Below are 15,057 nucleotides of genomic sequence, written 5' to 3'. Positions count from 1 at the left end.
ATTGAATTCACTTGCTTTGATTTTCTACATAGCAGTCCTTCTATATAAACATATATATGTACATGTATATATGTCTATGTGTCTATGTGTGTCTATGTGTATACATATGTGTGTATATGCGTGTCTGTGTGTATGCCTATGTTTTTGTGTATATGTATGTATGCGTACTCCCCAACAGAATGGAGGATCCTGAAGGGGAGGAATTTTTTTCCTAGTACTTTAACCACTCTATATTCAGAACCTAGAAAACTGCCTGGCACATAATAGGTGGTCAATAAATGTTTATTGAATATTGAATGGAAGAATGAGAGCCAATGAATTTTAAAACCAACCTAAGTCCTTGATTACAACTTTTTTTCCTCCAAGAAAAAATTTCAGATTATGAACAGGCTTTTCTAATTGTTGAATAAAATCAAGTTTGGGCAAATTTTTACCAAAAATGAATTTAAATATGACTTTTTCCGGGTTGGACTACTGCAGGTGTTTGAGGAACAAACATGAAATTCATCGCATTTTGAAAAATAAAAAGCTTCATTTAAATCCATGTACAAGGGCTTCCTTTTTCTTGGCTGCAGTGAGTGGAGAATTAACTCTGGGATAATAAATCCCAGTGACAGGTGCTAATGGGAATTAAACATGCAAATCCCTTGCATATCCCTCCAGAAATCTACACCAAGAAAGTATGCTATTTAGCATGTAGACTGCTTAGTTATAATATTATTTTCTGTAAACTAGTACATGAATGTTTCCAGCCTAAGGCTTAGGGACATTGAAAACAATAGAAAATATATTTTAATTATAGAAATATTTTCTTTCATTTTATTCTCTCATGTGTAATTCCCCACTTTGTGTATTTTTATGTGTATTTAAAAACAAATAATCATACCAGAGATATTATTAACTGGCAACATAGAAGAAGGAGGATTTTAGTGAATATAAATAAGACAGTGATGAGAAAACTTTTCTTAACTAGGAGTCGGAAAAATACTCAGGTAAAATTACTGATGACATCAACTAAAAGGAGCCAGATGGTCCAGATTCAGTTGAGCCAATCCTCCTTCTCTGCCTCAGCCCACAGAAAGGAAGTTGGCCTGCCATAAGCCTATACACTCTGGGACCTTATGCTTTATGGTAATTGTATTAGATAAGACCCTTTTAGTTGCAAGTGGTAGAAACCCAACTTAAACCAGCTTAAGCAAAAAGGAGAAGTCATTGCCTTTCATAATTCAAAAGCCATGGATACAAATGTCTATGTTAGTAATGACTAACACTTATTGATCACTTAGCATGTCAGATTCAATTCTGAGCTCTGTTATGTGTGCTATCTCATTTAACCCTCATACCTCAGAGATATTGTGAGTTCAGTTCTAGACAACTGCAAGACAGCAAATATAGAAATAAAGTGAGTTGAATGAATTTTGTGGTTGCCCAGTGCATATAAAAGTTATGTTTACATTATACTATAGTCTATTATATGTGCAAAAGCATTATGTCTAAAAGCAACAATGTATATACCATAATTTTAAAAATCCTTTATTGCTAAGAAATGCTAACCATCATCTGAGCTTTTAGTCATACTCACTGATCATAGATCACCATTAACAAGTATAATAATACTGAACATTTTGAAATATTGCAAGAATTACCAAAATGCGACACAGAGACATGAAATGAGCAAATGCTGTTGGAAAAATGGCGCCAATAGTTTTGCTTACCACAGTATTGCCACAAATCTTCAGTTAAGAAAAAAAAAAAGACCCGCAATACCTGCAAAGCACAATAAAGTGAAGCACAATAATATGTATTATACTTGTATTATTATCTCCATTTTATACATGAGGAAACAGAATGGCTAGTCAATGGCTAGTCAATTTTGCCCAGAAGACTATTCTTTAGTCCACTGGAGTGTATTTACTGAGCTTTGAGACGTGTATAGTACTGAAATAGTATCTTTCCCTCAAGGAGTTTATAGTTGGGGTATAGAGATAACATTGACAAGAGACAAACAGACAAACGAAAAAAGAAACCAAAAAAATGAAGAAAGATAACATGAAAGACTGAGAAGGGAGAAAGGAAAGAGAGAAATGAAAGAATAAGGATACAAGGAACAAAAGTAGGAAGGCAAAAAGAAAAGAAGAAAGGGAACCGAAGAATAAATGAAGAGAAGGAAATAAAATCCCGTATGATTTCTGCATTTGTGTCCCGTACTTTAATTGCTCTAAGGAAGAGAAAACGATGAATGGCTCAAAGTTAGAAGGAAAATAATATGATATGTAACTCAGAAGATTACTAGGGATAGGTATACTAATTGCTTATTAGAGCTTTCAAATACCGCACTTTATTTTAAATTTATCTACCAAATTGGACTCTGGTGGTTTCTCTTGTGTTATAGATTGAAGACATAAGATACTTTATGGAATGGTGGGAAGATTCTGAATCAGGAAACATGGATTTAAGTTTCTATTTATCTAATATATTTGCTCACATAGTCTTGTAACTTCTTTATACTTTATTTTTGTAGTTATACAAAATGGGAAAAATAGGAACACATAAAGTTGTCCTGAAGATGAAACGTGTGTAAAAGTGCTTTGTAATGTGTCTATGCTTAGGACATTATTGTGATAGGATATGTTCAATATTGTCTATTGTACTTAATTTGCATAATCATCTAAAGAATAACACTAGTGGTATGGCTCTCTATACATGAATCATACCACCCTAGTGTAAACTTGGAGCTGTTCTCAGTATGTCCCTCCCTTCTGCCCACATTACCTATTCAATTACTAAATCCATCCCATTATACTACTTGAAGGTCTCCAGGACCTACTCCATTATCTCCAGCCCCACAGACACACAATATATTGGCAAGTTCCCCAATGGTCTCTTGTAATTACTTCCTTGGTAGCTAGTCTGCCCTCACATTCCAATCCATGCTCTCTGCACACCCTAAAATGACCTTCTAAAATGCAAATATTATCATTTTACGGTCCTAAAAACCTGTTTATTAATTCCTCATTGCTTTAGGCCCTCTTTCCCAAAGTCCATTATGGGGAACTTCTGTCCTTAAAAAACAGAGTTCTGGAGTAAACATAGTTGCTGGGATTGCATTGTTCCGATTCTTTGCTCCTTTCCTGTTAAGAGAATTGACTTTTGCCTTTGCCGTCTCACTCTCCATGGGTGGGATGGATTTACCTGCTTCACCAATGGTGGCTTAGCCACGAGACTGGCTTTTGCCAGTGAATGTGGGCAGAAACTAAAGTGTGCCAATTCTTTTCATTGTTTACTTCTACTTGTTTCCATGTGCTCCTGTCACTAGTCATTAGAATAACATTTCCTAGGTAACCATCAGTCCAAGGTGGATGAGAGACACATGGAGAGATGTGGAGCCTGGAGCCTGGTGCCTGCTTAATGGAGTTGCGGTAGACCCAATGACACATGAGCAAGAAGAAAAAAAAAAACATGCATGTTTCTTCAGCTACTGAGATCTGGGGTGATTTTTAATGCAGCGTTATCACAGCAAGAAGTGTCTGATATGCATGGTGTAAGAAATCATGTCCTCAGATGAAGTTCAAGATAAATCAGGTGATAATCTCCCCTGTAGTGCTAATAAGCTAGTAGAGTAAGACAGACTAGAGACCTACATAGAGTGATTCTGAGAAGTGCAGCGGGAGAGGTATGCCTACATGGCTGATGGAGATAAGAGGAAAGGGCACTTACTTCAAACTGAAATGACCAGCAGAGTCTTAAATGATACTGCATTAGGCCTGAACCTTGAAGGGTAAATAGAATTTGCGTTAGCTAAGTTGCAGAGGATGGCATTCTAGATGGAAGAAACAACTGGGGCAAAAGAAGGAAAGAAGAGTGGAACATGTATGTCAAGTACTGAGTGACTTACTTTGGAGCACAGACAGCAGTATAGCCTTATATTTAAAGCTACTACAAATTATAATTACCAAAAATTCTGTTAACAATTTTGAACACTCATTGGGTAGATAGATAGGTAGATAGATAGATAGATATAGATATATAGATATAGATGATATAGATATAGACATTCATTTAATACACACAATTGTATACATGAAGTAGGTATTATTACTATCTTCATTTTAAGCACAAGTGAGGAAATCAATGCTTAGTAGAGTTGAGTGACTTGCCTAGCTGTAATAGTGTCAGATTTAGATTTGAATTCAAGTTTGTCTAGATGCAGGCAAATACCACAAGGTAAATTTGGAATGGAAGATAGAACTAAGTTTTGAAAGGCTTTTCATGGTTTGCTATGTGGACTAGCCTACAGTATGGGGATACCAGAAAGCTACCAAAGGGTTTTAGGCAATGAGATGCTACCATGACAATGTCTTGCATCAATGTGTAAAATTAACTGAAGGGGGGAGAAAAATCACAAAATTTATTCCCCAAATCAAGATGAGAAGCACTGAGACTGGAAACATAACTAGTAGTAGACAGATAGCAAGTGAAGAGGACATATACACAACATTCAAGTGGGATGGTGGTTACTAATTCTAGAACACAGAATGAAAAATTTATAGTATTAAATATTCATGATATAATTAAAAATAAACTATGTAACCCTGAAAAGCTACTTGCAATAGTAAACTACCTTCAACTTAATTAAAGGCATTAATGAATTAGAAATAGGATTTAAAGGGCGAGGAGGATACATTAATTTCTTAGGACTACTTGTGTTCACTGGAACTTGAAAGGGTTTGTTCAAGCAATATTGTAATGGTGCAGCAATATTTTGCTTATATAACCATATTTATTTTTTCCATAGTCCCTAACATTGTGTCTGGCACAGGAAAGGTAATCAACAAACATGTTAAAAAACAAATACATAAGAAATTCTTATAATATATAACCTAAAATAGTTCTTACAGATTAGAAATCTTTTACTTTCTATTTTTTCTGAATTTAGTTGCAAGTTCGTTGTTAGAAATGTGTAGTGCTTTATTTTATAGAAATATGCCATAATTATGGTCTAGAATTCAGCCTACAAAATCCTATTAAACATGTGTAAGGAAAACACTGATATTACAGAATATATAATTCAGTCAAACAATTTATAATTAAACAAAACGTGGTATTTATACTTATTGTATAAATTACGGAGAGAGAGGAAGAAAATGTAAAATATTAGTGAGATTTCTGTTACTCTCATATTTCCAACAACTGTCAATAATGAAACCGTTCCTTCTACTTCATGTCTAATTTCAACTGGAAACAGGGAGACTTTATTTTCCTTAACATAGATATTACATTAGTGCTAACTAGCCTTATCTTAATCATGATGGTTTTTTTCTTTGTTTTGTTTTAGTAATATATTGAACAAAGAAGAGAGAAAAGGAAATACATTTTTTGTCTTATAGAATTGAGGAAAATAAATAAAAAATATAGGGCAAGAAAGAGTAAAACAATTTGAGAGTATTCCACAAGTATTTTAAATAGAACCCTGTGAAACAAAAGTTAAGAAGAATGAGATGAAGTTAATAGTGAGGAAGCAACAATGGTTCAGATTATCACCCATATGGTCTACCAGCCTGGTATTACAGAGTAAGATCAGTGGGCAACAAAGCATTATGATTTATGAGAAAATTACAAGTTAGGTACTCTTAAGAATAAAGCCTTTAAAATACTTTCTTGCTTGTTGACATATGTTGCTTGTCTAGACTTTGAGCTTCTCCGAAGGATTTTACTCTACTGTAGTATTTGAATCATCAACACTACCTACTCCAATGCCTAACTCTTAGAGGACACTGGCTGCATAAGGAAAAAAATAAATAAACAAACAAATGAGTAAATGATACAATAAATGTATGTGTATTTTAATTTAATAAATGGCATTTTTATTGTCTTTTGCTGTTTTATATTTTTGCGAAACCAGGAAAATCTCTTGATGATTATGAGTTTCAAAGATAAATTTTACCTTGCATTTCTGACACCAGTGACGTCAAAGAGGACCTCATCCTTCATCTATTGTTTTTGTTTGTTTGCTTGTTCATTTTTGTTTTGTTTTGGTTTTGTCTGCTGACATGTTGCTTTTTAAAAATACAACGAGACCATTTACAGGCAATGGTTTACTTTTCATTTTGTTAACTACTTCATCCAAAGACTACATACAGCAGTGGTTATAGATTAAGAAGAATCTATTGAAGAAATTTGTGATTGTAGGAGATAGAGCCAACTAACTTGAAGAAAATGTATTTGAATACCTGAGGAGGCTGAAATCTCCCAAGAATATTTAAAATAAGTTATCTGAGGAGAGGTGTTGATATCTAGAGACAGGTACTGGAAACTCACATGCCCTTGGCATGGTCAACTTCCGTTCTCCCAAGAATTAAATCTATCTCCCTTCCTCCCTCCCTCCTTCCCTCCTTCCCTCCCTCTGTCCCTCCTTTCTTTCCTTCCTTCCTTCCTTCCTTCCTTCCTTCCTTCCTTCCTTCCTCTTTCTTTCTTTCTTTCTTTCTTTCTTTCTTTCTTTCTTTCTTTCTGAGAGAGTGAGGGAGGGGCAAAGGGAGAAAAAGAGAGAGAATCTTAAACAGCCTCCATACTCAGCACAGAGCCTGACATGGGGCTAGATGCAGGGCTTGATCTCAAGACAGTGAGATTGTGACCTGAGCAGATCAAGAGTTGGACGCCTATCTGACTGAGACACCCAAGTGCCCCCAAAATTAAATCTTTTGTCTGGTCACAGCCTATTACCTGGGAAATTGATATCTTCAAGTCTCTTTGCATTGCTCATTATCTTTACTCTACCTGAAATATCCTTTCTTACAAGTAGACTAACCATTCTTTAAAGTACAGTTCAAATGCTCATCCCAGTATAAAGTTTTCCCTGAGCCCTACAGCTGGAAGTAATTAGCCCTTCTCTGATGCCTGCATACTTTTATATCACCTTCTATCAATATCTCTATAAATATATGGCTTATTTCTATTTATAGAAATTTATATGGCATGTATGACTTGAGTTTGGTTCTGAGACACTTTGGATTCTTTAACAACACTAACTTGGTCAACATATAGTAAGAGGATAATATTTTTAAATGTGTTAATGAGCTCTTCTCTTTTGCCTTTCAGTGAACAGAATAGACTTCCATTCATTTAACAAGGGAAGAAGGGAAAGATGAAGGTAGTGGGCACATCTATGGTTTGGGCAGAAAGTACATAAGAAAAAGAATTCATATTTAGTTTTTGATTTCCAAGATAGAATTTCCATGTCTGTGGACAATGAGTTTAAAAAGTAGATTATGTAGTATAGAAAAGATGCCACTTCTAATTAAGATGGAGGTCATTAAACTCGATGATTTAGAGGTTATAATACACAGAAGTGAAAAGCCCAGAAGGCCAACTCTCATTATGTATTTCTCCAGGTATTGTGGCAAAAAGCAGAAATAGAAAGGAAGAGGAAGGAAGTCAAGCAATTTTTTTTTCTTTCATTTTCCATGAGATCTACTTATGAGGGAAGAGAGTATAGAAATCCTATGGGATAAGAGGAGGATATAGCACAATCATCTTACATCCACGTAATATGCCTCAGTGGAAAAAAATTTAGAAAGAGAAACTTCATTCTGAAGGCAATTTTGTGTGCGAGAAGCATTCAGGATGCCCTTAATGAAAACAAAAACAAAACAAAACAAAACAAAACAAAAAAAATACATAATAGCACTGATTTGAAAGATATGGTAAATTCAATGATACTCATTCTGGGAGGCCATGGGCCATGGTGGGAATCATTTGTGTTCTGCAGAGCCAACAGGACTCAACATGAGGATGGGCCACAGAGCATCAGTGGACCTTGACAGTCAAGTGTTTCAGAACCCTCACCCTTTAGTGAAAGTGCCTGGGTTCTAGGTTCCTGCTGTGCTGCTCACTAACTTTGTGACCTTAGAAAATTCCCTAAGGGGGTACCTGGGTGGGTGGCTCAGCTGGTTAAATATCTGACTTTGGCTCAGGTCATGATCTCACAGCTCATGAGTTCCAGCCCCGTGTCGGGCTCTATGCTGACAGCTCAGAGCCTGGAGCCTGCTTTGGATTCTGTCTCCCTCTCTCTCTGCCCCTCCCCAGCTCACACTCTGTCTGTCCATCTGTCTCTCTTTCTCAAAAGTAGATAAACATTAAAAAAAATTTTTTTTAAAGAAAATTCCCTAAGTATTGCATCAGCATTCTTATCTATAATTGGGATAGTAATAGTAACTGTCTTATAATGTTGTAAGAGGTGAACAAATTAATTCACATAAAGCACTAATAACCATGTGTGGGTTTGAGTAAACATTAATGTTAGCTCTATTAAAAATTATTATTATTATATTTCAGTAAATAAGCATCTACTGTCAAAGAAGTTTCAGAAATCTTTCAGTCATTTCACAGATATAAATATTTGTGTATTAAATATCTTTGTAATATTTAGAATATTTTCATTCCATAAATACCATAATGTGTTATCTCCATGCATATTTTTCTTTAAAAAAATGAAACATTGTAATTTATGAATATTTAGTTAAAAAACTCAACAGTATTCCATAACTCAAAAATGCGGCAAGAGCATGCTAGAATAAAATGTTTCAATTATGTTATTATAAAAACTTGAGCAGCGTATGTGTTTATGTTTGTACCTTATGTTCACAAAGTCAAGATAACGCTTGCAGCAAAGGAGTCCTCAAAGGTCAGTTCTGTGGAGAATAGAACAATATCTACAAATTTTCACAATGTTTTTTAAAGGGAAAAAATACACTCGAGGGAATATGACACAGTTGTCATAGGAATTTAAGGAATGGGAAACGTGTGTATCATATAAATGGCTTTTAGTGCTCCTTGTGATACCAAGTTAGTGTTACCCACCATGCTTTTCTAATAGTGGTAGTTGATTTGAGCTGAGTCGGCCACACCCTTTTACTTCTACAAATGCTTGCACCTTGAAAAATCTCACCGTATGAAGCTTAAATTTATGAAAACCCTCAGAATGAAACTTACTGACCTATATGAGTATGACCTATATGAGTATTTAAAGTAGCAATTTTCATCTCATTAGTACAAGGGGCTAACTGAGTGAATATATCACACAGGAAATATAGACATATTCATTTTTTAACATGTCAGCATTCAGTTGAAAGATTGTCATTGATGTATGTTTCAGGGTCCCTGCCGTCCTCTTCCCCCCACCCCCCTTTTCTATACGTGTTAGAGGCTCATGTGTAAAAACCTGCCCTTTTGGAGATAAAAATGCCTATTTGTAAGTGAACAGATGGTGTTGCTCAAGTTCAGAGACACATCTTAGGCAGAATCTCAGGGGGAGGAGGGGCTGCGGGGAGAGGAGGGCTAGTGTAGTTTGAAAAGGCTTCCTGGGTGATTCTGATAGCCTCCCACCTCGCCCCCACTGTGCAGCACTGATTTAAAGCTTAAAGATACATAAATGTCATGTTAACGCTGATTTGAGCTGCAGAGTGAAAAATGAACTCTTTTCATTTTCTGGTAGAAACTTGTCTGATTGCATTTCTTTGCATTTTATATCATAATTTTCAAAGCCTGAAGCTCCCAACAATATCTTAAAATTGACTCATTTTAAAACTTGTGATTAGTGCAAATACTACATTATTTCCATTTGTATGATGGTACTAAATAGCAGGTCCCACGTGGTCATTCAAAGAACATTTCTATTTTGGGTAAGTTTCCATATATAAAGGTCACGATAAAAACAGATCACACATATGTGGCATTATAATGTAAGCAATGACATTCACAAGTATTATTAGTGGAACCATTGAAGTAAAGTTTGAGATTTAGAATAATTAAAATAATTACAGCTAAAACTACCTTTGAAGAAGCCTTAAGTCAATCACGAAGAATACTATATATTTTATGTAAATGAATTTGCTCAGTAATTCTTACACATGCTAAAATTCAAGATTTTCTTGTTAAACTCTTAAGGGAAAGGAGGCAAAAGTCTGTTTGCAGATGTCTGAGCATTGAAACCATTATGACCTTCAGGTGGTTATTGAATGCAAAGAAGTGATGGATGCTGAGAAGTGCCAGAAAGTTGCCTTGATCTCCCTCAGGGGTAAAAACCTTTGCTACACCCAAAAGGAGTTGCTTGTGTGCCCCCGGAGGCACTAAAGTTTCCCATTCATGGGAGGGTGGAAGGATAACTCCATTTGCTTTGTTTAGATAATGTTGAAATTAGATGAATTTGGAAGACCTAAGGAGAAGAAATTGTCAGCATTGGATGAGTAGGCTCCTGGAAAAGTTGTGTTAGGAGTTGGGGTTTGATGAGACAATGGATACCAGAGCCCTTCTCGCCCATTTCTAAGCTCGCCTATTTCCTGGACAGGGACCGTACGTGTAAAGAGAGAAAAAGATGAAGTGTGAACCATGCCAGAATCCATGAGAATCCTGGGGCATAGAAAATCTAGCTCATCTTTGAGGGCAGGCCTGCAGAGAGGCCCAATGCCACTTGTCTAGCAATGATCTCTGCATTTTGTGTTTGCCTTGTGAGGCAACTTGCCCTGATTTTCAAGGTTACTAGTCAGTGTGCAGTGGATGGTGGTGAATTGTTTGTGTGTATGTGTAGAGGGTGTGTCAGCCAGCTCATTCTTCTGGGATTCAGGCCAAATGCTTCTCTGTCACTAGCTTCCTAGTAGGTCACATACACAAATGCATGCGTGAACACACACACACGCACACACACACACACACACATACCCCGACAGACTCCCAATTTCCTTCTCACATTTTTAATCTCTTATGCTGGGTCCTTATACTGCCCATTTTTCTTACTAGTTCAGTCTTTTTCTTTCTACATTTCCCTCCTTTTCAGCTGTCTTTTTAAAGAGCCAAAGCATGACTGAGTTTTCTATCATGATTAGAACTATACTCTAGGGAGTATAATTTTCCAAATAAGGAAACTGAGCTCCAGAATGTCAAATTAACCTGTCCGAATCAAGACAGTTTAATGATGGACTCAATACCAATAACCATGTCTTCTAATTTCTGGCCATATTGGAAAAAATTGTGGAATAGGAAATAAATGATTAATAAGTTCCACTTTTGATATTTACTAGCTATATGATTTTGGGAAAGTTACCTAACCTGACAAAGAAAACTTTGGTTTACTTATCTTTAGCTAGGGAATGATGAAACCTGAATAAATAGAGTTGTAATGAAGCATCCTTATATGCATGGTTATAAGATGACCTGTATAATGCACAGAATATGCTAAGCGCACCATAAATTCGATTTTCCCACCAAGTCCAATGCTTTTTTTTATATCACATGATCTTGCCATATCCCTTTCAGTACACTCTTATCTCTTCTGCAAAATTACTCTTATTTATTTATTATTTTGTATTGTTTCACTGGCTTTTGTCCCATTCAAGTGTCTATACTCAGAATTCCAAAGCTAGAGAAAACTTTTCCAAATCAGCTAGCAGCAGCTTCCTTCCTATCTGCCCCGGCTTGTCTGAAGTTTGGCCGATGGAATGTCCTGTACCGTCAGGCTTTACTGGGGTCTTCTGCACATCTGAAAGGTGAGGTGACATAGCTGTGGCAGCTCCCCTCCTGCAAGTGTTGGGAGTCTCTGAACCCCAGGCAGGACTTGACATTTGCCTGTAGCATCATCATAGGAGTTCTGCTGTTCCCTGGCCACTGGCAGAAAGCACAGAGTTTAGCAGGTAGCCAGGGAATATTTATAAAATATATAAAGGCATACGTGATTGTATGAATATACAAGTCCTCACATCCCTGTCTAAGCAGGGTGGAGAACAAGCGTTTCTGCACAGAAATCAGTGTCTCGCGTCTGGTGCTCTACTTCCGGGCCCTTCTGCATAGAATTTTGGAACAACAGGCTCTCTGAATACCTTGAACCAGCTACCTCCCTAGCCCCTCCTCATTCTGTTTACCTCATAAAAGGCCAAGATACTAAGGTGTAGTCGGTCCTTTATAAGGACTCTGTCAGATTTAAGGGTGGAAGAGAGGGTGACATTTTCAGGACATTTCTGACCACTTTCTCCTGAGTCTTCCCCTCCCTGCTCCCAGCCTCCACATGAGACCACTTCATCTTGGAGTTTTTTCTCAGGCTGCCATCTATATCCTCTCATAGGTTTAACATTTTGACCTACGCATAGACAACGGCCTATTTCCCTCAAAACAGTTGAGACCGTGTGACATTTTGAAAGCAGCTTTGCTTACTTTATAAGGAAGTACAAAATATAATACAAAGAGCAGATAAAGAGTCGTGTTTCAAAATTGTAGGTTTTTATCCCTTCTGGATGGCGCTGCTTTGACTTTGTAAGCATCTTGTTTAACTTCATTCCCTCCTGGGTCCCTGACGGTTTCATCAGATACCATCTTTTCTCCTGACGCATGTGGGGACACCCAGACATCTCTTTTCATTCAAGTTCACATATAGAAAACTGTACCCTGACTTCTTTATACCATCTAACTCTGTACAAACCTCCAGTCCCCAAACTATGACTTCTATAGTTAATGGCCAGACTGTGGGCCTACCTTGCATGCTTTTCTGATTTACTTAAGATAACTTTTTGTCTCACATGAGCAGAAGAAAGCTTGTTAATGTCCAATTGTTTCCTGTTAAATTATTATTCATCTGCTAAATCAGCTTAGTTATTATGTCTGAAATAATCACAGTCCTGAGAGAGAGAGGGAGAGAGGGAAGGAGGGAGGGAGGGAGAGAGAGAGAGAGAGAGAGAGAATCACTCCTTCCCTGGGCATATTATTTACTTGCAAATCTATGCCCACTTCATTAGTGTCAAGACACTGACGATAGCTTTCATGATTTTGAGCTGTGTATGCTCAGATGCTAGCCCAATTCCTGCCGGAGTGGAATCCCCCAAAATACTACAGTCCTTGATTTATGCAATAGCCTACATATATACCAATCCTGACATCCGCCCATTTGAGACCTGCACACGTTTAATAACAGAAGGATCACATGCTCCAATTCATCCTATCTAATTATGTATTTCTGCTTTTTTAGATCACCTGGGTCTGGTGTTAACTCTGGCCTTTCGACTCTCATGCACCCTCCCCATAAAAACGGCAGCTCTGGTATCAGACCCCTTCCTTGACCACGGAGATTTTTCATATCGGACATACTGGTCAATGCTATCTGTATTTTATCAGTTCTAATTTTGGCCAGACTTCCAATTTATATGATCTTCCAAGATAAATCTTGAGTTAGGAGACTGTATTCCTCCATTAACTCAGGGATAAAGATGAGGATCTGGCAAACAGATAACACGGAAGGACATTAAGAAGAAATGGTTTGCCTCTTCTTTAAAAAGAGCAGAGCAAGACAATTTGTAAAATTAGACCGAGTCAATTAAAAGGATAACAACCTGTAGATCAAAGATATTTCAAGCTTGGCAGGGATCTTTCATTTTCACTACAACTTCTTGCCCCCAAAGTCTCAGACCTCCTCCATCATCAACTACCTGAAGAGGGCGCCCACCTCCATTTCCACTGTGGATCACATTTTCTTGTTTATTTCATCACACTCCCCACCACAAGACTTCTCTATCTTCTCTAAATGAAAACTCCATGAAAGCAGGGATCTTTCTGTCTTATTCTCCACTGATTCGATAGTGCCTCTCACAGTGCCCGACACATAATAGACACCCAGTAACTACTTAAATGACCAAATGAAAAATTGTTACCTTTTAAGAATCTGCAATTTAAAATTCCCAATTTACTCTTAGTGTATCCTGAGTTATTAAATGTTTATAACTATTAAATATCAGGATATCGGCAATAATTTGATATTTCCTTTTGATACAAAATATATGAAATAGCAGCTTACCTTTGTGAATGCTATTTTTTAAAAAATCTCATTTAAAAAAGAATACTTTAGGATGTGGCTGAGTTTTGATAACATCTCAAATAGAGATAACAGAAGAAAAAAAATCCTACAGTAATTGTTGTGATAAGGACCATATTAGAGTGAGAACTGCCCTCAGGGAAATTATGTACTTGGGCAATAACAGCCTCAGTGAATACATTTAGCAGAATACATACCAGTGGCTTAAATGCCGATATAAATGGAGTGTTGCACTCCACACATTAATCATCCATGCTTGGGTGTCTGCTTAAGTGGATGATGCCCCATATTTAAAATGCCATATTCAAATGTGTTATTGTTCAAATTGAAGAAAATAAAAAAAGTTCTAATATTGGAATTAGTACTGAGATGCAAGACATTCTAATTTACTTAATAAAATTAATATCTTGCTTCCTCGTTTTCTGTAATAAAGACATTTTCAAAGCAGAGAGAATAGAAAAGTGTACATTTTTAAAAGAAATTAAAATCAAGACAGATGATAAATCATCTAGATGCCTTACATTAGCACTGTCTATGTGAAGACAAATTAAATCCTAAAGCAAGGAAGAAGGCATATACATATATAGATATATAAACTCTTGTGATAGTTGGTGAATCCATATAAGTGGTAGAGATGGCATAAGGCTGGAAGGCTGATATAATACTTTCCAAACAAGAAAAAAGATAAATTCCACGTTTCATTGTGGTAAGCTTATATCAATCCAGGGAAAAATTCCAGGTCAGATAATCTGTGAGCTTTTTTATAAGGTAAGGTTTACTAGTGGCTAGTATGAGTCTTTAAGAAAACATTGCATTTAGGGTGTTTGGGCAGCTGAGTTGGTTAAGCATCTGGCTTCGGCTCAGGTCAAGATCTCATGGTTAATGAGTTCGAGCTCCCTGTTGGGCTCTATGCTGACAGCTCAGGCCTGGAGCCTGCTTCAGGTTGTCTGTCTCTGTCTCTGTCTCTGTCTCTCTCTCTCCGCCCTTCCCCCCCCCCCCCCCCCCCCCGCTCACACACTCTCTCTCTTTAAAATAAATAAACATTAAATAAAAAAAAATAAAACTTTACATTTTTTTAATGTTTATTTATTTATTTATTTTTTTGAGAGAGAGTGCGAGTGGGGGAGAGGCAGAGAGAAAGGGAGACACAGACTCAGAAGTGGGCTTCAGGTCTGAGCTGTCAGCACAGAGCCCGATGCGGGGCTCAAACT

The sequence above is a fragment of the Leopardus geoffroyi genome, chromosome B1 (genome assembly GCF_018350155.1).
Source record: "Leopardus geoffroyi isolate Oge1 chromosome B1, O.geoffroyi_Oge1_pat1.0, whole genome shotgun sequence".
In the NCBI taxonomy this organism is placed as follows: Eukaryota; Metazoa; Chordata; class Mammalia; order Carnivora; family Felidae; genus Leopardus; species Leopardus geoffroyi.
This window is presented reverse-complemented; position numbering follows the sequence as displayed.